At 39.3% G+C, this 24,521-nt stretch overlaps 1 long non-coding RNA gene across 1 annotated transcript; it reads right to left on the bottom strand.

Moving 5' to 3' along the window:
* Nucleotides 1–772: 772 nt before the first annotated feature.
* LOC129435003 (uncharacterized) lies at nt 773–2,583 on the bottom strand. The gene is made up of 4 exons (XR_012367855.1): nt 2,526–2,583; nt 2,325–2,375; nt 1,890–1,957; nt 773–1,766 (listed from the first exon to the last, which is right to left on the bottom strand). It is a non-coding gene; the product is annotated as an uncharacterized lncRNA (long non-coding RNA).
* Between the last annotated feature and the right edge of the window lie 21,938 nt (nt 2,584–24,521).

Here is a 24,521-nt window from a genome sequence, read left to right as displayed (position 1 = left end):
GGGGAAACAGCTGTGTGTATTTAAATATTATTAATTATGAAATATCTTAAATTACAATTAACTATGGGCCACATTTCTATATTTTATATGTGGGCCAAATAATACACGTAACCACTGGCCCATATCCTGTTTGCCACCTTAAAGACGGTCCAATCTCCCCCATAACCGGGCCATGTTCGGTTCACATGCCTCATGCCAGTGCCGACTAAATGCCAGCTGTGCCGGCTTCATGCCAAATCTGGGCCATAATACTTTGCTACCTGGGTGGTTTGGGACGCAGCGAGTTTACTGACAAGCTAAGCAATATCCAATTCACAATCGCTCACATGCGATAATGAATGGGATAACGTTACCGCCTACAGTAGCTTTGAAATGCCTGTTTTAATCGCTTCACCCTAAGTGTGATATTTACCATTCCAAACGCTTTGTTTGGAAACAACATTTTAAAGTACAAAACGTGCTTTCACGACCATGGAAAGTTTGTTCACCAAACAAAATGGGTTAACATGATAAATTCCAATAATGTGATTATATGTGATTAAAAATACGGTTTCAAAACATACCAAGACACCAAGCCATCAATCGGGATATTTGCAAGTTTTAATGGGGCTACCCGCGCAAGTTGACAAATTTACATGTCACATAAAATTAATCGAAAACATTAAATGTATGTTTTTACTCACCTTTTCACGTGTAGCCTCTATCTCTCATCAGCAGCCCGTTATGGCGATCTCTTCTCTTCCCTGGCTAGGTGGCCTTTCTGTGTCCCAGATAGCAATTTTGTTCCGGCCCAGCTCCGGCCCACACAACCAGTTTTTCCTCGGCCCACATACAACGAAGAATGACGGCCCTACATTGGCCCAGTTCTGAATTACAGACAAGGCCCACACATGGGCCATAACTGGCCCATGTCTCTGCCAGATAATAGCCCATAATAGGCCCAAACCTGGGCCAGAACAGGTTCTAACATCGGTACCACTTCTCAGCCATAGGTCAACCATATTAAAACCAGCATTTAACCAAAACTTCCATAACTGAGCCATAACTCAGCCTGATCTTGCCCAAATTATATTAATAAATAAATCACACGAAAAATTACTTTCAAATTGTTTGCCTTTTTATTAATCAATAACACACAAGTCAATAAAACTACAACATTGTATGTGTTAAAACTCTTCTAGTATAAACTGCCAGCAATAAACAAAAATACTAGTTTGTTCAAATACATTATTGGAATGAATCTAACACTAACAACTTAAATTAAAAAGCAATTTCATCCTTAGTAAACAAAAACAAAAGTTTAGAACAAACTGATAATAAAAAAAACCTTTGTGACAGTTACATTGATGTGTGAAATGTAGTTTGCCCAAATTACCAGCTATACACAAATACAGAAGTTTTCATTGAAATTAATATATTAGCATGAATTGAAATTTAAATGAATTACCATGGGTAAATACAAGTTTAAACCAAACTGAACTTAAAAGTTAATTAGAAACTTCATGTGTATTTGAAACCGACTCTACAGCCAGCCAGCAAAGATACAAGATTCAGTTAAAGTATTAGCATGAATCTAACTTAGGTAATTTCAAATAAAATGAAAAATTAAAACAATACAATTAATAAAAATGAAAAAAAAAAAAAATCAAACACTAATAATAATGTAGAGAAAGCGTTCCTATTGAGGATTGTCCCCAACAAGAAGTACTGCTTTCCAGCCTCTCTTTTCTTCTCAGCTCCTCATATGTAAACATTACAGCAGCCCACTGTTATATAAAAGAAAACAGATGCAAATCAATAATTGTTATGAAGCAAAAGCCATATAATAAAGTAATTAAAAGCATAAAAATATACTTCAAAACAGACAGTTAGAGAATTAGAAGATGAACCTTTTAGGATGAACTGCTTCTGTTTTCTTCCTCAAGTTGCTTTGGATGAAAATGTCTGCGCTGAATGTCTAAATAAAATGTAACATAGCTTAGACCTTAAAGAGGTACTTTTCATTTAGATACAAAGCAAATGAGCAAATGAGATATGTTCTAAGCATGTACTTAAAAATATTATATTAGGAATATCCCCATTATCATTTTCCAAGAAAATTAAGTCAAATCAATATAAATGAAAGAGGAGTGAGTAAACAACAATTTATGAGAAGAACCATATACTGCACGACGTCTAAGGTCTTCACAATTGCTATTATACTTTATCCACCTATGAGAAATTCAGCTTTGCAAATATAATTCTAAAGATTTGTCAAGTATTGATTTTGGAAGCAAACAAATTAACATTAAATTAAATGGTGGCCCTGATGTACTGTCACTAACCTGAATGTCACCTCCTCCTGTCCTGTCAGCATCGTTGTCCCACCTCTTTACCTGAAGCAAACACAGCAGATGATTAACAGAAAATAATTTCACAGTATTCCATATATTCAAAATATTTGTATTTTTACCATTTTCCTTTGTATTCAACAAGGCAATTCGGGTAACTAAAGTAATGTTAGGCTATTGTCAGTTCTTACTCACCTAATGAATGAAACCACTGTCCAGCCCTCTGTATTAATCAGCTTTTACTGAAATCACAATGTGACATTTAGCCATATAGAGCAATCTTTTGATATATAAACACAAAGATGCAAACATGAGCCTCAATATTTAATTTACTTTAATGTGTCTATTGGAATATACACCCCATCATCCTTCTTGATGAACACAGACCTGATACACTTTCACAAAAAAATAAAATTAAACATTACAGAAATACATTTTCCAATAAATATTATTTTTTAAATAAATTTTCTAACATCAGGAAGACCAGATAACCAAGTTCGATTACTTCATTATAATATGATCACAGTAATTCTTAACCTTATAGAAAACAGCTAATTTAATATAAATTTATGTCACACGGACAATATAATAATAATAATAATAACTTTATTTTTATATAGCGCCTTTAAAGTAGCTTCTCAAGGCGCTTTACATAACAAAAAATAAGAAAACAACGCACACAAAATGAGACAAGTAATGCATACATACAGGGTGCGATTTGCCAGGGGGGATGCGTGGGATTTCCCCCTTTCTGGTCAACGTATCCCTGCCTCTGCTTAATTATTTTTATCCCCGGTGGGGATAAATTTATCCCCCCCTCAAAGTGATCAGTGCTACTACACTAGTGGCGAGACGGATCACAAAACTTATCACGGATCCGTGGTTTGATTAAAGTCAATTTTGTTTTAAAATGCGCTACTTTGGCTGGCTCTGATGATACAGCTGCCGCGCAGCATCTCTGTATTCACCACTCTGCAGACTTGCTCATTGTCCCGCCCAGGCGCCCACGGCGCTATCTGATTGGTTACACCTCACGAGTAATAGCCTATCAACACTTGGAGATGGTTATGGAGCTGTGTGTCGAAACAATGAAATGCAGCATATTCAGCCGCATATTAAAGCGGGAATAAACATAACAATCTGATTATCTGTTTATGATGACAAGCAGAGTTGGTGTCCCAGTCACACCACTGAGAATGGCCGAAGTTACACATGATACATGCCTATGAGGCGTTTAGCGAGGCGCGGGCGCGTCCAGTTTGTGCAAATGAGGCTAAGTGATTAACACATAATGCATCTGACTTCTCTATCATTTCACTGTAGCTCAGCATCGCGGTGTAAAGTTAATGTTATTACTTTAAAAGCAGCATTAAAACAGTTTCTACTGTAATGGTTTAACTTTGCAATCAATACATTGTTCATATTTATGTTTAAGTTGACACTACGTTGTGCCATATAGTTTTGCCAATCAAGATTTAATTCTTGCGTGTTTTTTCGTTGTGCATGAACACAGTTCATATGTGTGGGGAAAGATAAGCTATTACAGTAAAAATATTGCGTTAGGCTGCTTCATGAGTTAATAAGAAAAAAGATTTTACAATTCCTGCAAATGCAGTGATGAGTTCATGTTCTCATGATTTATTTTTATGAATTAAAATGTTTTGAAATGTGCTGTGGACAGAGACGCATTATGTCAAGAATTATAAAAAATCGTCAATAAGCTCATAATTTGTGCTAAAATAGTATAAATGTTTAGTTCTTAAAACCATTTTGAAAAGCTGGTTATATTTTTATGTTTCTGCACAAGTTCAGCAGACAGTGAAGTTCGGGTTTGTTCCGATCAGAGCTCGTGAGTGGAGAGCGCATTTCTGAATATTAGAAATATTTTAATTAGAAATATATAAAACATAATAATAATAATATTATAATGGATTTTTGTTAGGTCGGACAATGATTACCAAATTTCTCTCCCATATTGCTCTTCATAACCACTGAAAACAGTCAAAAAAGTTAAAACTAGTGGTGGGTACAAAATGACTCATGACAAAATATGGTGGGTACCCACCATCGTCAAAATCGACGCCTATGAAAACATCCCCCCCTCTGTTTTTTTCACAAATCGCACCCTGCATACATACATGTAAGAATAAAACAAGTAAATGCATACGTACATGTAAAAATGAGACAAGTAATGCATACATTAAGAACACACAACAAATAAAAGGGTCATAAAAAGGTTATCCTAAAAAAGTGAGTCTTTATATAACGCATTACATTACACATGAATCACGTAAACGTTTGCATCCCTTTATACATTTGTTAGACATTTAGGGGCGGTTTCCCGGACCAGGATTAGCTTAATCCAGGACTAGGCCTTTAGTTTAATTAGAAAATATAACTAGTTTTAACAAACATGCCTAACTAAAAACATTACCTGTGTGCATTTTGAGATAAAACAAAGGGCACTGTTGTATTTTACGATATGTCAGTGCAAGTTGTTTTCAGTTTGGAGAGCGTGAAAGTGTTTAAGTCTAGGACTAGTCTAATCCCTGTCCGGGAAACCGCCCCATAAACAAAAACATTATTATGATTGAAAAAGTTTAAATATTTAAGTTCAGGTACTTACTAGTTATCTTTCATCCTTCTGCCTTTGAGATCTGTGGCCGTTATGATTGATTGACGCGACGTAACTGTTACTCCTGTCCTGACGGTAACCCTGCCTATTGGTTAATTTGATTGGCCGCCGCTCGGCTTGCGTTAACAAGAAAGCTTGTCTGCTGTTATGTAATTGGCCAGTGGCACTCGCATTTTTTTATTTGATTGGCCATCTCAATCATTTCTGACAAGGTGTTTAAAGAAATGCTGCGTTGCAGGAACTGACAAACGGATGACTTTAAAATACCGCGAGAGCGATTTAAAATCAGAATCCTGCCCATGATCATTCCATTCGCTCTCGCAGTACTTTGATGTCATCCGCGTGTAGGTTCCTGTTGCACTGCATAAATAAACTGTGCATCCTAAACGTAACGCGAAGGTTAACTGGCACAAAGATTTGATCTTTTTTAACACTTCGGCAGGCAAAAGCACAGTGAAACATATCGTGTATTTCTACAGTATCTAACATCTGATTGTACACAATGATAGTTTTACTTAGTCATTGAAGTGAGAAATCTTCAGCAGGAATAAACTCCTGCTACAATGAAAATCGTGCAAAAGCAAGTTTAAATCAAATCGATTCATTGTGCTTCTCAAAGCAACGTTATCAAAACTTTTAAATTCAGAAAAAAATCTTCTGGGAGTTCAGGGTCATTTGAACAAAATAATCTTGACCCATGATCTGAAGGCATGTTTATGTGATTAAAATGTAGACAAACATTATTTTTTCCAATATTAACTTTTTTTAATACAAAACTAACATTTTATTTAATAAATGTTAAATTAACATTAAGATTAAGATAGCCTAAAAATCCTTCAATTCGTATAATTATTTATTATAAAACACAGTATTTCAAATGTGGCTTACAATCACTAGACTGATCTGGGCCACAATCACTACACTGATCTGGGCCACATACCTCCCACCCACAACTGGCCCAAATGTTATCTGCCATCATGGATCCAGTGCTATCATTGCCACACCTGGCCCATACTTGGCTGATGCCAGCAGTGCCATCATGAGGCCACATTCGGGCTGAGTCCGTCTGCTATCTGGGGTGGAGTTTGGATGTTTTCCCTGTGTCAGCGTGGGTTTACTCCGGTTTCCTCCCATTGGCCAAAAACATGCAAGTTGTCAAATTGTCCCTCCCCCAACCTGAGTCTGAATAAAACTTGTTAATGAATTAACCAGTTCTTGCCACCTCTTGCCACGTCTGTTGACGTGCCAAAAAGGTTCAGTGTATGAACGTTAGACTACCACCCCTTATGGATGTCTGTGGACGTGCCAGAAAGGTTCAATGTATGAACGTCTGTTTGGTTCACCCTATGAATGTAGGACAAAAACATCTGACTAGTGACGTCCAGATACTGACCCTGTTCTGCACGTCCACAGACATCCATAAGGGGTGTAGTCTGACATTCATACACTGAACCTTTCTGGCACGTCCACAGACATCCAAAAGGGGTGCAAGAGTGATGTCCAGACACTGACCCTGTTTTGCACGTCCACAGACATCCATAAGGGGTGGAAGTCTGACGTTCATACACTGAACCTTTTTGGCACGTCCACAGACATCCAAAAGGGGTGCAAGAGTGACGTCCAGACACTGACTTTGTTTTACACGTCCACAGACATCCATCAGGGGTGGTATTCTGACGTTCATACACTGAACCTTTTTGCACGTCCACAGACAACCATAAGGGGTGGTAGTCTGACGTTCATATACTGAACCCTTTTGGCACGTCCACAGACATCCAAAAGGGGTGCAAGAGGGACGTCCAGACACTGACCCTGTTTTGCACATCCACAGACATCCATAAGGGGTGGTAGTCTGACTTTCATACACTGAACCTTTTTGGCACGTCCACAGACATCCAAAAGGGGTGCAAGAGTGACGTCCAGACACTGACCCTGTTTTGCACGTCCACAGACATCCATAAGGGGTGGTAGTCTGACGTTCATACCCTGAACCTTTTTGGCACATCCACAGACATCCAAAAGGGGTGCAAGAGTGACGTCCAGACACTGACCCTGTTTTGCACGTCCACAGACATCCATAAGGGGTGGTAGTCTGACTTTCATACACTGAACCTTTTTGGCACGTCTACAGACATCCAAAAGGGGTGCAAGAGTGACGTCCAGACACTGACCCTGTTTTGCACGTCCACAGACATCCATAAGGGGTGGTAGTCTGACGTTCATACCCTGAACCTTTTTGGCACGTCCACAGACATCCATAAGGGGTGGTAGTCTGACGTTCATACACTGAACCTTTTTGGCACGTCCACAGACATCCAAAAGGGGTGCAAGAATGACGTCCAGACACTGACCCTGTTTTGCACGTCCACAGACATCCATAAGGGGTGGTAGTCTGACTTTCATACACTGAACCTTTTTGGCACGTCTACAGACATCCAAAAGGGGTGCAAGAGTGACGTCCAGACACTGACCCTGTTTTGCACGTCCACAGACATCCATAAGGGGTGGTAGTCTGACGTTCATACCCTGAACCTTTTTGGCACGTCCACAGACATCCAAAGGGGTGCAAGAGTGACATCCAGACACTGACCCTGTTTTGCACGTCCACAGACATCCATAAGGGGTGGTAGTCTGATGTTCATACACTGAACCTTTTTGGCACGTCCACAGACATCCAAAAGGGGTGTAAGAGTGACGTCCAGACACTGACCCTGTTTTGCACGTCCACAGACATCAATAAGGGGTGGTAGTCTGACGTTCATACACTGAACCTTTTTGGCACGTCCACAGAAATCCAAGAGGGGTGCAACAGTGACGTCCAGATACGGACCCTGTTTTGCACATCCACAGACATCCATAAGGGGTGGTAGTCTGATGTTCATACACTGAACATTTTGGCACGTTCACAGACATCCAAAAGGGGTGCAAGAGTGATGTCCAGACACTGACCCTCTATTGCACATCCAGCAGATGTTTAAAAGTGGGTCTGAACTAACGGACGTTATACAGACATGATCTGAATGTCTCCCAGGCGTTCCATGTTTGGTGGGAAGTTAACAACTGATGGCATTGGAAAGGTTTAATATAACTGCATGACAGGTACACTGCAAAATCCCAGGAGTTAAATTAACACTGCTCGGTGTTTATATAGGTCCACTCTCCAGAGTGTTAAAAAAGTAAGACCGGAGAGAGTTAAAAGCTACAATCTGTGACTTTATCCTCTCTATCACCATCTCTGTTTGAAACCTAAAATTAAATTTTACATCTTACTTGTAGAGTCATTTTCTTAACTTAGGTTTAGATGTTGGCTGTTTAATTTAAAGTCACCATTATTGTGATCAGTTGTTGTTTTAGTTGGACTTGACTCTTGACTCTTGACTGTTAACTTGTTGGTTTTTTCTAAATGAAGTTTATTTAACTAAGTTCGGGAGGAGCATGGTCATGTGATCCAACCAATCAGTGCAAAGAGGTGCCTATAAATGGCAGTCCCTCACCTCTGTCCCGTGACAAAATTTTTTGCAGCATTTGGCCCCGCCCATGTGTCGTCACATCCGGTTTTGTGCGACGACATGCTTTCTCGGCCCGCCACTACTTACCCAGCAAGGATTAATTTCTTTCTACCTGAAAATTTGGGGATATTAACCGACACTTTCCACTTCACACCAGGACGCCGAATCCTACTCTCGCCCCTGCCAGCGAGACGTCCGCCATTTTTCGCCTCGGTTCCTATCCGGCCCAATCGAGCCGAATCATTAAACAGGGACTGATAAAAGCCTCGAAACGATCACTATTGAACTATATCTTTCGCGCAGGTTTAACGCTATGACTAAATGTCTCCTTTCAGACTACTAACCATTTCCCATTGAGCCTCTCATCTAGCAAGCAAGGCCACCGGGCCCAATTTTGCGCCCTCCACCTTCCACCCTACTCCGCCGAGTACCGGGTTTTTTCCTAATGCCTCTCACCACCGGTGGCAGGTGCTCGGCAGGTCTGGGCCGCGTCCTAGACCGCCGGTTTCAATCAGTTCCCTCGCCCGCATAACAGTGGCTCCCGCTTCCATTTCACCAAATATTTCTGTTATATCCGCCAGCGTCGCAATCCGTTTTCCTCATCTGGATTTTTGTTTATAGGATGTAAACTTCAGGTGCTTCCTAGCGTGAGGCTGCCTCCGCTAGCGGCTCAAGCCCTGACGCTATTATCTCTCATTCCTATGTTTTTAGTTCAACCTGTTCTAAATATCACCAAATATAACGGGAGATTGCCTCCGCAGACCACCGATCCTTATTCATTCAGTACCTCCCCATGCAATTGTTTTGAAACGCACGGATTATTAACACAGGGACCCAAAATAGTCATTGGTTTTAATCGATATAATATATGCTTCCCCTTTTTATTGATATTTTCCTCCGCAACTCGGACTTCTCGATCTCAATGTAGACCGTGTTGATTTTTCTTTCCACGTTACTCTTAGAGTATTGTACTTACATCCTTCGTTTTGTATTGATTTAGCTACTGTACAGAAATAATTTGCTCTGCTTTTCCCTCTAGTTGCAAACCTAATAAGCAACCGCTCATGCTTTCATCACAACGGCTGACTTTTGCGCTATCACCACCGGCCCGAATCATACTTTTAAATCAAATCTGTCAGTCAGTTCTGTAGTTTTTCGAGTCGTGCGATCTCACATTTGCCATTATGTAAGTTATCTAGAAGCAGCGTCTCCAGCTGCTGGTGATACGCTACCAGGCGGACCTAACTCGCTTATTACACACTATTTTAGAATATATTGCGTTTTCTCGTCACAGACCCCCAATACGAACTTACTTTAATGGTTTTTCCCGCTATTAAGACGATCATTTACTGCCGAAACCGTGCCTCTATCGTGCCCGGCGTTAAAGTGTCGGCTCGTATGTCCTTCTACAGGACGGTGTTTTGTTCCCTAAGAAGTGCACTAACTAGCTCCATCCTTGCCGCCGACGTTAAAAGCTGTTCCTTGTTCGCGTCATACCCTGATGGATATACAGCTTACCAGGGTTTTTCAGCACCCGCAGCGCGCTCCGCATGTTTCCTTCACGTTAGGGGGTTATTTATTTCAAAATCTAACTCTATATTCGTCACCTGCCAGTCGATTCGTTCTTTTGTAGTCGATGGTGGAGCTATGACGCTGATTTTACCATTTAAATGATGTCTGACATTAATCATTGCTTAATTCTGTCCCAGGATCCCTGCATACTCGAAATATATTATTCCAATCTGCCTCTGCAGATCCCGAGCTGTTTAAATCATATGCCGCACAAGGTAATCTCTTAATCTTCCTTTAAGCGTTTTTTCCTATTTTTAACCAGCCCATAAAATAAAAACCTGCAAGTATAGACCATGGGAAAGTTGACGTTAGTCTAATACCCTGATTCGCAGCATTCATTTAACGCCCGCTGGCGTAATATAGGCTACCGCATTCAATTCCGCATCACGGTTTATTTAACTTGTGGGGAAATCAGTCGCAAAAAAGTTGGGTTTTCGGTTTTATTTAATGTAACTATGCAATTCCCATATTCGCTGAAAAATCTCAATCTCAAACCCGATGCTTTTCCAGCAGATCTCCCTCACAGTTCAAAGAGTTTTAAAGATCCTGGCATTTTGGCATCGCTGAGTGCAATCGCTTCGGGTTTCTGGGTTTTAAGCTATATTTCGGTCATATAGCGTTGTCGTATTTAATCTCCTTAGCCAGTTTTGTTTTAAATGTAAACTCCTCTCATCTAAAATTTTGTTCTGTCCTACATGCTGCTTTGGTAGCATTCTAAATAAAATTGAAAACGCCCAAATTTTCTAAATTTGTCAACGAAACACTGCGCCCCCTCGCTATGCTTTTACGATGGTCTTCGGAATCAAATTTAACTGCCACGCATGTGCCAGGGAGCAAAATCGTATTAATTTTTTTTCCCCATCACCGGCATCAGAACTGGATGCAAGTCCATCCCTAGTAAGTCATCATACAAAACCGTTTTTACAAAGTCACCAGGTAAAATCTTGATACCTCGATTTATATTCAGATTTATATTCACCCTATCCTCCAAAGGTATTATTCAACGATAAATCATTTAACCATGAACTCTTTTTTCTCTACACTGTAAAAATCAAATTGTTGGCCCAATTAATTATTTTTTAGTAACTAAGAAAATTGTATATAATTTTTTTTTTGCCCGTCCAACATTTCATTAATTGGATTTTTACAGTGTAAGGAAACCACACCTGGAACTAATTAATTTGCTCATTTCCAACACCTGAGCATTCCCGCTGTTACCAATCACATTCGCATGTTCACATGCCAATTCAATCGTGTTTTTTCTAATTGCTCAGCGCTTGCATATCAGCTCTTATTTCACGTAAATTTGTATCAGCATTTGCTGCTTGTCTAAACCTCATTATATTGTCATTAAATAACAATAGTTTTCTTTTTAAGCTCTGCTATTTGCATTACTGCACATTTCCCCCAATCAGAAACTATGCAAAGTTTCTTTCTTCTGTTTATTCGTCTTGCCCCTTCAAAGTGCTGGGTGAGCCCCATTCGACCGCAGGTGGGACCTACCCTTCTGGTGCTGTGAGCATTCCAGCTAAAGCTCCCGCAGACGCTGCGAGGGTCCTCCCTGTCAAACACTTAAATTCGATGCCCAGTTTTGCTCCAAAAAATTCACGCCTTTTAATATATGCACTCTTGTTTCGACTGCATATGGGGTCTACCTCTCCGATGCCATGGGCATTTCAGCACGTAGGAGTTTTCCTTACTCAAACATGTTCTGAGGGCAGAAAGAACGCGACTGGCTCACAAAAACGACCAATCAAAATGCTCGCCACTGGTCCAAGCCCCCAGCGGAGCCTCCAAGGCAGCTTCTGCAGTGAAGCAGTTCGAGCTCACCGTTGGTCAGATGAGTAGCGCAGATATGGTAAGATAGGAATGAGACTGTTTTTGAATTCAGCTCGAAACGTTTCGAGTATTTAAGTGACGTGTTTTCACGTGTCCGTGGCACGACTTTCTTTTTCGTGCCAGTTTCACGTATTGGTAACTCAATTGATTTTCCTATTTTCTTACCATTGTCTCTTGGGATTGGGGTTAGAACAACTTTTTGTTACATAAAATGACATCCTCACCCTAACCCAACTCTAACCCCAACTTCAAGCAAGATTAATTTAATTTTCTGACAAATAATTGTATAAACAATGTCATTTTAACCCAAACCCAACTTTATCCTCGCGCGAGAATAGTTTAAAAATGTGACGAAAACCACAAATCTAACCCCAATCCCAATCGACAATGGTTTGAAAAAAGGAAAAAAAATTGAGCAACCAACCCGTGAAACCGGCACGAAAAAGAAAGTCGCGCCACGGACCCGCGAAAACGCGTCACCCAAACACTCGAAACGCTTCGAGCTGAACTCAAAAACAGTCTCACTCCTATCTTACCATATCTGCGCTACTCATCTGATCAACGGTGAGCTCGAACTGCTTCACTGCAGAAGCTGCCTTGGAGGCTCCGCTGAGGGCTTAAACCAGTAACGAGCATTTTGATTGGTCGTTTTTGTGAACCAATCACATTCTTTCTGCCCTCAGAACATGTTTGAGTAAGGAAAACTCCTATCTACGGCATGGCAGGTCCGTTTCCGGATTTTTCTTTGTTGGGCATCTCATTTATTCAACAGTTAAGTCATTCAGGCTAATTAAGTGGCATTAATTTTTATAATCTAATCTTTGGCAAACCTTCATCAGCTATAAACAACTCTAAAACTCTCACCCGTCATCAAAACTATATTTAGAAATAAGCCCATTCGCCCAAACTCCATGCCGCCCGTTACAATTGACTTAATGTCTAGGTGCCTTTCCGCCTTTCGGCTCGGTCACCACTCCCTCTACCACTCCATCCATACTGCCCGCACGCTGGACGCAGTGTTCATTTTGTGTTTTTTGCTTTTTTCACTGTTCAGGATTTGCAGTCATCTAAAATTTCAGTCCAGTCATCTACCCTACAACTTCTGATTAAAAAGTTCTAAAACCTTGATACAATCTCGTTTTTCTTCAAACAAAGTAAGACTTTCAAATTTAAGAAGGGGCATTTTCTATTTTCAGTTTACCGAACCCCATCCAATTATATAATTCGCTACTAAATTACCTGCAGTACAGACGATCCTGGTCGAAACTTGTTTTGATCCTCTTTTCATCGACAACCAAATTTAATTGGCTACGAGATTTTGGTAAAATTTGTTTTAATCCAGTCTGATATCCAAGCAATTAAATTTTCATTCAGCTAATTCATTCAGCATCAGTGCTCCAACCACTCCCGCTCCAAACGGCCTCTCTAATCAACAAACTTAGGCCCTCAGTTGCCGTATGTCAGAATCATTCAAATTCTACATTAGATTCAACCACTTGCATATCAGAAAATCTCGTGTACGCCTAGTTTGTTTTGTTTGTTTCACCTGCACATTCATTAAAATGAATAAATAATTATATGTATATTTATCTGCGTGCGTTTATACTTGCGAGAATACACTGTATGTACAGTATTCGTATATATTTTTTCCCAGCATTTTTTTTCACACACAGTTGCACTCTACCGTGCACGTTGTTGTATGGGCTCCCCGTTTGTAGACAGTGCGGGATTTTCTTTCACCAATTTAAGTTTCGCCCCTTCAAATCGCTGGTCGAGCCCCATCACTCATAATTTTCTTACCTTTATATTTTCATGTTGAATTTGCAACAGGACCTACCCATCCAATGCTGTGAGCATCTCCGCAAAAGCTCCCTCTGGATGCTGCGAGGGTCCTCCTGGTCGGACACCAAATTTTTGCCTTTTTAACCCTATTCTAGAGCCTTCCTGTTTGACTGCAGGCGGGACCTACCCGTTCGATGCTGTGAGTATCTCCGTTAAAGCTCCCTTCGAACGCTGTGAAGGTTCTCCCGGTCGAACACCAAAATTTTTGCTTTTTAAACCTTATATCAAGCATTTCCTTTTTAATACAGGCGGGACCTACCCATCCGATGCAGCGAGCATTTTCGCTCAAGCTCCCTTCGGATGCAGCGAGGGTCCTCCCGGTTGGACGCTTAATTTTGCTTATTTAAAAAATGTATCGTAAAGCATTTCCGTTTGACTGCTGGCAGGAACTTCCCGTCTGATGCCGTGAGCACCTCAGCCAAAGCCCCCGTCAGATGCTGCGAGGGTCTTCCCGGTCAAACGCCTAATTTGAATTTTGCTTGTCTCGCTTATTAAATTTCTCACCGTCCTCACCAGCATTTCCCCTCTGCATGTGGAGACGTCTCGTTCGATGCTGCTAGCATCTCAACTAAAGCTCTCGTTGGACACTGCAGCGGCCTTCCAGTGAATTGGCCTTAACTCGTTTAATTCCGCACCTTGTTCTAGTTCGCAAATGCGCTCCCCGTTTGACTGCTGGCGGGGCTTTCCCGTCCGATGCTGCGAGCATCTCAGACAATGCCCCCGTCGGATGCTGCGAGAGCCCTCCCAGTCAAACCACTAGTTTTCCCACCGCTTTCTATAGGTCTTTACGCTTACACTTTTTGGGGATGTTTTTTCTGGCTGCTGTCTGTCATTTATGTGGCATTTTTGGGGAGTACTCTGGGTTCGGGCTAAAATTCCGAGCTCGGAGCCCTCTCCTCAGACAGCACGCCAAATATGCTTTATCTCATTCCCTATCGATTACATGTTAATGCGAACTCGTGAAATGAAGCTTATTTAACTAAGTTCGGGAGGAGCATGGTCATGTGATCCAACCAATCAGTGCAAAGAGGTGCCTATAAATGGCAGTCCCTCACCTCTGTCCCGTGACAAGATTTTTTGCAGCATCCCTCCTCCACCCCATCACCTCACTCACATCTAGATTCATTCATCACAGTTAAAGAGAGGGGAGTACTCTGGGTTCGGGCTAAAATTCCGAGCTCGGAGCCCTCTCCTCGGACAGCACGCCAAATATGCTTTATCTCATTCCCTATCGATTACATGTTAATGCGAACTCGTGAACTGCTATATTTTAGTGTGTTTAAAACACATAAGTTATAGCAAAGAAAAAGCAATTGTGTAATTGAATGTTGATGGTTAATATATAATGTCAAACATAAACATTTAAATGAAAAGATTTATTAATATAGATTTCCTCACTCATCAAAAGTGTCTTTATCTGTTAATAATGAAATGCCACAGTTTAAGCTGCAGAACTCTCATAGCAGTTTGTTATTCTGAAGGATTTTGATAGTGTGCACATAAAGCATTAACCGCTGAACAATGTAGATACAAAGACATCAAGAATCTGAGTATGAATCACAATGATGGTGACAAAGGAAATGGTAAAAAAGTTCATTCTTTATTCATGCCCCAGTGCATTCTGGGAGTCCTGGATGAGATTTGTAATTTGTTGATACCCATCATGCATTGCAGCATGAAGTTTTTCATTCTATTGGCACCATCATTGTGATTTATACTCTGATTCTTGATGTTTGTGTGTCTACATTTTGCAGCAGTTAATTTGTAAGTGTCAGTGTTTAAAAATGGTTCAGAATGAAAGACTGCTGAGATGGCTGGATTTCATACTACAGAATCATATTATTAACAGAAATAAACACTTCGAAAGAAATCACCGAAGAAATTATTTTTAAAGAGAGTGTTATTTGAAAGTATATCCTAACAACCATGGAAATGCATTAGTGTTTCCTCTTTGGCCACAACAAACACATTTTAAACACAATTATAACAGCCAAAAAAGCTGAAAAGTTAAGACTAAGACTCAAAGTCCAATTAAAACAACCACTGATCACAATAATGGTGACTTTAAATGAAACAGCCAACATCTACTTCCAAGATAAGAAAAAAATGTAGATAGGAGTTTTCCTTACTCAAACATGTTCTGAGGGCAGAAAGAATGTGATTGGTTCACAAAAACGACCAATCAAAATGCTCGTTACTGGTTTATGGCCTCGGCGGAGCCTCCAAGGCAGCTTCTGCAGTGAAGCAGTTCGAGCTCACCGTTGGTCAGATGAGTAGCGCAGATATGGTAAAATAGGAACGAGACTGTTTTTGAATTCAGCTCAAAACGTTTCGAGCATTTAAGTGATGCGTTTTCACGTGTCCGTGGCACGACTTTCTTTTTCGTGCCAGTTTCACGTATTGGTTATTCAATTTTTTTTCCTTTTTTCAAACCATTGTCGATTGGGATTGGGGTTAGATTTGTGGTTTTTGGCACATTTTTATACTGTTTTCGCGCGAGGACAAAGTTGGGTTTGGGTTAGAATGGCATTGTTTATATGTTTATTTGTCAGAAATTTTAATTGTTCTTGCTTGGAGTTGGGGTTAGAGTTGGGTTAGGGTGAGGATGTCATTTTATGTAACAGAATGTTGTTCTAACCCCAATCCCAAGCGACAATGGTAAGAAAATAGGAAAAACAATTGAATAACCAATACGTGAAACTGGCACGAAAAAGAAAGTCGTGCCACGGACATGTGAAAACACGTCACTTAAATGCTCGAAACGTTTCGAGCTGAATTCAAAAACAGTCTAATTCCTATCTTACCATATCTGCGCTACTCATCTGACCAACGGTGAGCTCGAACTGCTTCACTGCAGAAGCTGCCTTGGAGGCTCCGCCGAGGGCTTAAACCAGTAACGAGCATTTTGATTGGTCGTTTTTGTGAACCAATCACATTCTTTCTGCCCTCAGAACATGTTTGAGTAAGGAAAACTCCTACGTGCGAAAAAAAATATCTCTACAAGTAAGATCTAAAATGCAATTTCAGTTTTCAAACAGAGATGGTGATAGAGTATTTTTAGATTGTAGATTTTTAGATTGTAGCTTTTAACTCTCTCCGGTGTTGCTTTTTTGGCACTCTGGAGAGTGGACCTGTGTGAGCACTGAGCAGTGTTGGTTTGGCTCCCGGGATTTTGCAGTGTACATCTTATCAAATTGTAAAGTCATATTTCAGTCTGAAACGTTGATTTTTCACTCTAAACTGCTTTTCTGAGCTGGAAATCACTTTAAACGGCTTAGAATGCTCCTGTAAGCATTTTAAGCAGAGTTGTGCACTTTTGCATGAAAAGTCATATTTCAGCCTGAAACGTTGATTTTTCACTCTAAACTGCTTTTCTGAGCTGGAAATCACTTTAAACGGCTTAGAATGCTCCTGTAAGCATTTTAAGCAGAGTTGGGCACTTTTGCATGAAAAGTCATATTTCAGTCTGAAACGTTGATTTTTCACTCTAAACTGCTTTTCTGAGCTGGAAATCACTTTAAACGGCTTAGAATGCTCCTGTAAGCATTTTAAGCAGAGTTGGGAACTTTTGCATGAAAAGTCACATTTCAGCCTGAAACGTTGATTTTTGCCTCTAAACTGCTTTTCTGAGCTGGAAATCACTTTAAACTGCTTGTTTCATCGTTAGAATGCTCCTGTAAACATTTTAAGCAGAGTTGTGCACTTTTGCATGAAAAGTCATATTTCAGCCTGAAACGTTGATTTTTCACTCTAAACTGCTTTTCTGAGCTGGAAATCACTTTAAACGGCTTAGAATGCTCCTGTAAGCATTTTAAGCAGAGTTGTGCACTTTTGCATGAAAAGTCATATTTCAGCCTGAAACGTTGATTTTTCACTCTAAACTGCTTTTCTGAGCTGGAAATCACTTTAAACGGCTTAGAATGCTCCTGTAAGCATTTTAAAGCTGTAGTCTACGATGTTGAAAATCGGTAGAGAAAGCCTGAGACAGTTAGTAAGGTTTAAAAAACTCATCCCGCCCCTCTGTGCTACCTGATCCCTCCCCCCGGGAAACCACCTGAACAACGTCACTCATTCAAGCTGTGATCACTGGTAGTAAACATCAGAACAGATATTTACCGAGCAGTAAACACATAAAGGCTTGAAGAAATGAACAATTACAATTATGATTGTAATTGACGTTATTTACTTTCACAACAACGTTTGGCATACGTTTCCCCTCCTGAGCTTCAAGAAATGACTTTATAAATATAATTATTTTGAACCGTGATACGCGATGCTAAACGGCTAACATTCCGATGCCGACCGGCAGCATGGGCATGTTCTCAGATTGATAATACTATATTTATGTAACACCTCACACAATCTTTGTAAATATAATTATTTTGACCCATGATACGCGATGCTAAACGGCTAACAGTCCAATGCCGACCGGCAGCATGGGCATGTTGTCAGACTGATAATACTATATTTATGTAACACCTCACACAATCTTTGTAAATATAATTATTTTGACCCGTGATACGCGATGCTAAACGGCTAACATTCCGATGCCGACCGGCAGCATCAGCATGTAGTCAGATTGATAATAATATATAAGTTACACCTCACACAATCTTTGTAAATATAATTACTTTGACCCGTGATACGCGATGCTAAATGGCTAACATTCCGATGCCAAACGACAGCATGCTGTCAGACTCATAAAAAGATATTTATGTAACACCTCACACAATAAAAGTATAAATAAATGCGTACCTGTTCAACAAAAGTCTGCCGTGTCGGCGTCGGTTTTCAGCCCCAAATCTCCCTGAAGCTTCCTCCAACAGTCAATGGCGGACCATATCCCACCAAACATGAGACGTCCGCACGACGTGCAGATCATGTCTATATTAGGTCGGTTGGTCCAGGCCCTTATCTGTATGTCTATACAACGTGCAGATCTGGTACAGTATCTGGACGTCTGACTATGACCCCTCTTGGACGTCATGTAGACGTCCAAAAGGGGTTCGGGAAATCAAAACAAAAAAATTTTATACAAATGTGGTCTATGAGTTCTGAGTCAAAAAAACATAAACATCACGTGTACTTTTGTAGAATATTTTGTTAAGCTGTTAAAATCATGTTATCTTTATATATGAATGTGTGTTCAAAAACATAGCACTACTCATAGATAAAGTTCCACCTTAAATGCTGTCTCTCTCTCTCTCTCTCTCTCTCTCTCTCTCTCTCTCTCTTTAATTAACATAGATGTATTAACAGAGATGTATATGCTGACGTTTTATTGAAAATCTTTTGTCACCATAATGACGATCAGTGACTCCTTTAGTTGGGTAGCTTGACCCTTTGACTTTTTATAGTAGTGTTTGGTCTTTCTAAGAGTGTTTGCTAAAGCATGTTATTTGTTGCAAAGAAAATTGGTTAAAAACAAAACTCACATGTGGATCTTACAACTTCACTGAATGTTTATCTGAACAGTAATTCCACATATGTAAAGTCTGTGAATTAATTTTGTAGAGCATGTAGTATTGTCTCAATTTCTCAGTTGATTTGAGGTGTCACATCCAACTTATTATTTAGGTTCATACGACCACTGTGAAGCGCTTACATAATATTAAAAGTCCAGATATTGCTGTCACATATGCAGACATCAAGAATCACCCCATGAATCACAACAGTGGTGACACTCTCTGGACTCATAAGTTTTTATAATACGCTGGTGCAATGCACTGCAACATTTAGAAAACTCACCATCATTGTGATTCATGGGCTGTTTCTTGATGTCTGTATCTGTGTCAAAAAATTCTGGACTTTAGATTTTTGATTACAACCACAAGGTTTCAATTTCCATTACAGTAGGCAGCAGTATGCACCAAAGTATGTTTATTGCAGCTCCAAACAAAACTGAGATAGAAGTTTACTTTTAAACAAAATGTATAACGTTTTATCTGTGTTGTTGGTTCAGTTATATTATACCACCACTTCTGACCATCAATGTAATTAATGGGAAACCACAAGCATTGGTAACTAACACTTGGTGCAATAATAATGTGTTTTAAAAACACCATCATCAAGCACACACATAATAATATAAAAACAAAGAGTCAAACTACCCAACTAAAGGAAACACTGATCACCATGATGGTGACAAAACATGTTCAATAAAACATCAGAATCTTGTAAATTCTCAATAATGAGCCGTAGAAATTACAAAAAATAAAGTAAATTTGGTTTGTTTAGAATGGTCCTACTTCAAAACAATGCTTTGTTAAAACAACTGTTTGTAATGGTGATGACATTGTTTTATGAGAATGTACATGTAACAATTATCCAGCGAGAGCAAGCGTGGGATGAAGAGTGAAGTTCACGTCACTTCACTTCAATTATTGAACGAGAGAGAGAGAGAGAGAGAGAGAGAGAGAGAGAGAGAGAGAGAGAGAGAGCAAGATTGCAGACACAGATAGTTAAGGTGGAACTTGTATATTTGGGAATTATCTATAAGCAATATTTTTTTTACAATTATTCATATATAAAGATTATATAAACAAATATAATGTCTAAAATGGCCACATTTTAAATAGTTTTACTTTGTGTAGAGGTCCCCTTGACATCAATATTGGATGTTCAGAACAGGTCAAAAAAAGACGTCATAAAAACTTTCATTCTGGCTCCTCATGGGACGTCGAAATTACGTCTTTTTAAGATGCTTTGCTCAGTGGGATATTGATTCTACTTAGAGTCCGGCGTTTTTCAAATTTTTTTCTTTCTTCAACAGACTTCCTTTTTCTTCCAACCTTTACTGTAGGGACAAGCAGGGGCTGCTTGCTGCTGTCGTTTAGTTTTTTTTTCCATTAGTGAGATTTTTCTGCTTCGCTAGCTACCAAACACTGACACAAATTTCATGTCGCCGGCAGGAGAGGGGCGGGGTGGTGTGCGATGGGGTGGAGACGCGAGCATGAGGTGGATTTTCAAATGTAGCAGGGATTGGATTAGAGCAGTTAACCAATGTAAGCTATCCGGCCGGACAGTTTACATTGGTCAACTTATCTGCTACCATACACCCAATAGACTGAATGGATTTTTTAAATTCTTTTTTCTCTTCATATTGTTAGGATGTTACTGTAGAACCATAACCCGCATATAAACGAGGTTATTAATAATGAACAATCTTTGAAATCGTAGACCATAGCTTTAAGCAGAGTTGGGCACTTTTGCATGAAAAGTCACATTTCAGCCTGAAACGTTGATTTTTGCCTCTAAACTGCTTTTCTGAGCTGGAAATCACTTTAAACGGCTTAGAATGCTCCTGTAAGCATTTTAAGCAGAGTTGGGCACTTTTGCATGAAAAGTCACATTTCAGCCTGAAACGTTGATTTTTGCCTCTAAACTGCTTTTCTGAGCTGGAAATCACTTTTAACTGCTTGTTTCATCGTTAGAATGCTCCTGTAAGCATTTTAAGCAGAGTTGTGCACTTTTGCATGAAAAGTCATATTTCAGCCTGAAACGTTGATTTTTCCCACATGGAAGAAACATATATAAACATATATGTTTCAATATAGGTTTTGATATAGGTTTTACATATATGTGACATATATAAAATTGGCCGTTTTCCTATATTATATGTACATATATGTACATATATGTACATATATGTTAACCTATATATTGGTAAAATTATTAAAATCTGTAGCTGCTAATAAATTAAACATAAATAAAGGTCCAACCAATGACAGTCTGCACCTGCAGGAGCCAGAATTCATACATCCAACCTTTCCAATTACAAACATGCAATCTCACCCGCCACGGCTGGGATTCGAACACCCAACCTTCCGATCATTAGACAACGCACTCTACCATCTGCGCTACTGTCGCTGTTAAAGAACTTGAAACAGTAGCTGTTAAATTGTAAACCATTTTGTTATACATGTCCTAGACAGACCTTGTAAATGTTTTAAACGTGCAGACATCATAACTTTTCTCCCTGTATTTGCCATACACTCTTAAAACGAATGTGTTAAAATAACACATCTAATGTGTTGTCCTTAACTTAACACAACTCTGTGTTATTTTTGTGACAACACACTTTGTGTTGTTTTAACACATCTTGCCCCTTTTCTTTATTAAACTCAAAATCAAGATGGAATGACACATAGTGTGTTAAATAGGATTAACACATCCTTTCATAGAGTGTAGTTAAATTCCATAAAATGCCAATTACATACAAATTTCATGTGTTTGCACATACATAAGTTCTTGCATTTTTTTTTGTTAGTTCTTAGTTATTGCCTTGATAATAGAAAATATGAGCTGGGCATGTATGACATTTGCCAAAGTGAGATATGAGCTAAAATGACCAGATCCTGCTTTATAGGAGACATAACTAATAGGGCTCATATGTGGATATAAAGCAGCAATACAGGAGACCTATATGGCCTGTATATGCACATATATGCACCTCAATTTTGCATATATGCAGCATATATATTATCATATATGGGCATATGTGGTGTATATGTGCAGCGTATATGTGCATATTAGCTGCATATGGGTTTCATATATGTGCATATATATTATTATATATGTGCATATATGCTGTATATGTGCTGCATATAGTATGTGCATATTAGCTGCATATATGTTTCATATATGCGCATATATATTTTTATATATGTGCATATATGCTGTATATATGAAGCATATATGTGCATATAAGCTGCATATAGGTTTCATATATGCACACATATCCACATATAGGTTCTTTCCATGTGGGTTCACTCTAAACTGCTTTTCTGAGCTGGAAATCACTTTAAACGGCTTAGAATGCTCCTGTAAGCATTTTAAGCAGAGTTGTGCACTTTTGCATGAAAAGTCATATTTCAGCCTGAAACGTTGATTTTTCACTCTAAACTGCTTTTCTGAGCTGGAAATCACTTTAAACGGCTTAGAATGCTCCTGTAAGCATTTTAAGCAGAGTTGGGCACTTTTGCATGAAAAGTCACATTTCAGCCTGAAACGTTGATTTTTGCCTCTAAACTGCTTTTCTGAGCTGGAAATCACTTTAAACGGCTTAGAATGCTCCTGTAAGCATTTTAAGCAGAGTTGTGCACTTTTGCATGAAAAGTCACATTTCAGCCTGAAACGTTGATTTTTGCCTCTAAACTGCTTTTCTGAGCTGGAAATCACTTTAAACTGCTTGTTTCATCGTTAGAATGCTCCTGTAAGCATTTTAAGCAGAGTTGTGCACTTTTGCATGAAAAGTCATATTTCAGCCTGAAACGTTGATTTTTCACTCTAAACTGCTTTTCTGAGCTGGAAATCACTTTAAACGGCTTAGAATGCTCCTGTAAGCATTTTAAGCAGAGTTGTGCACTTTTGCATGAAAAGTCATATTTCAGCCTGAAACGTTGATTTTTCACTCTAAACTGCTTTTCTGAGCTGGAAATCACTTTAAACGGCTTAGAATGCTCCTGTAAGCATTTTAAGCAGAGTTGGGCACTTTTGCATGAAAAGTCACATTTCAGCCTGAAACGTTGATTTTTGCCTCTAAACTGCTTTTCTGAGCTGGAAATCACTTTAAACTGCTTGTTTCATCGTTAGAATGCTCCTGTAAGCATTTTAAGCAGAGTTGTGCACTTTTGCATGAAAAGTCATATTTCAGCCTGAAACGTTGATTTTTCACTCTAAACTGCTTTTCTGAGCTGGAAATCACTTTAAACGGCTTAGAATGCTCCTGTAAGCATTTTAAGCAGAGTTGTGCACTTTTGCATGAAAAGTCATATTTCAGCCTGAAACGTTGATTTTTCACTCTAAACTGCTTTTCTGAGCTGGAAATCACTTTAAACGGCTTAGAATGCTCCTGTAAGCATTTTAAGCAGAGTTGTGCACTTTTGCATGAAAAGTCATATTTCAGCCTGAAACGTTGATTTTTCACTCTAAACTGCTTTTCTGAGCTGGAAATCACTTTAAACGGCTTAGAATGCTCCTGTAAGCATTTTAAGCAGAGTTGTGCACTTTTGCATGAAAAGTCATATTTCAGCCTGAAACGTTGATTTTTCACTCTAAACTGCTTTTCTGAGCTGGAAATCACTTTAAACGGCTTAGAATGCTCCTGTAAGCATTTTAAGCAGAGTTGGGCACTTTTGCATGAAAAGTCACATTTCAGCCTGAAACGTTGATTTTTCACTCTAAACTGCTTTTCTGAGCTGGAAATCACTTTAAACTGCTTGTTTCATCGTTAGAATGCTCCTGTAAGCATTTTAAGCAGAGTTGTGCACTTTTGCATGAAAAGTCATATTTCAGCCTGAAACGTTGATTTTTCACTCTAAACTGCTTTTCTGAGCTGGAAATCACTTTAAACGGCTTAGAATGCTCCTGTAAGCATTTTAAGCAGAGTTGTGCACTTTTGCATGAAAAGTCATATTTCAGCCTGAAACGTTGATTTTTCACTCTAAACTGCTTTTCTGAGCTGGAAATCACTTTAAACGGCTTAGAATGCTCCTGTAAGCATTTTAAGCAGAGTTGGGCACTTTTGCATGAAAAGTCACATTTCAGCCTGAAACGTTGATTTTTGCCTCTAAACTGCTTTTCTGAGCTGGAAATCACTTTAAACTGCTTGTTTCATCGTTAGAATGCTCCTGTAAGCATTTTAAGCAGAGTTGTGCACTTTTGCATGAAAAGTCATATTTCAGCCTGAAACGTTGATTTTTCACTCTAAACTGCTTTTCTGAGCTGGAAATCACTTTAAACGGCTTAGAATGCTCCTGTAAGCATTTTAAGCAGAGTTGTGCACTTTTGCAT

This window comes from Misgurnus anguillicaudatus, chromosome 24 (assembly GCF_027580225.2).
Source record: "Misgurnus anguillicaudatus chromosome 24, ASM2758022v2, whole genome shotgun sequence".
Classification (NCBI taxonomy): domain Eukaryota; kingdom Metazoa; phylum Chordata; class Actinopteri; order Cypriniformes; family Cobitidae; genus Misgurnus; species Misgurnus anguillicaudatus.
Note: the sequence above shows the minus strand (reverse complement) of the source record. Positions and strands in the feature narration are given on the sequence as shown.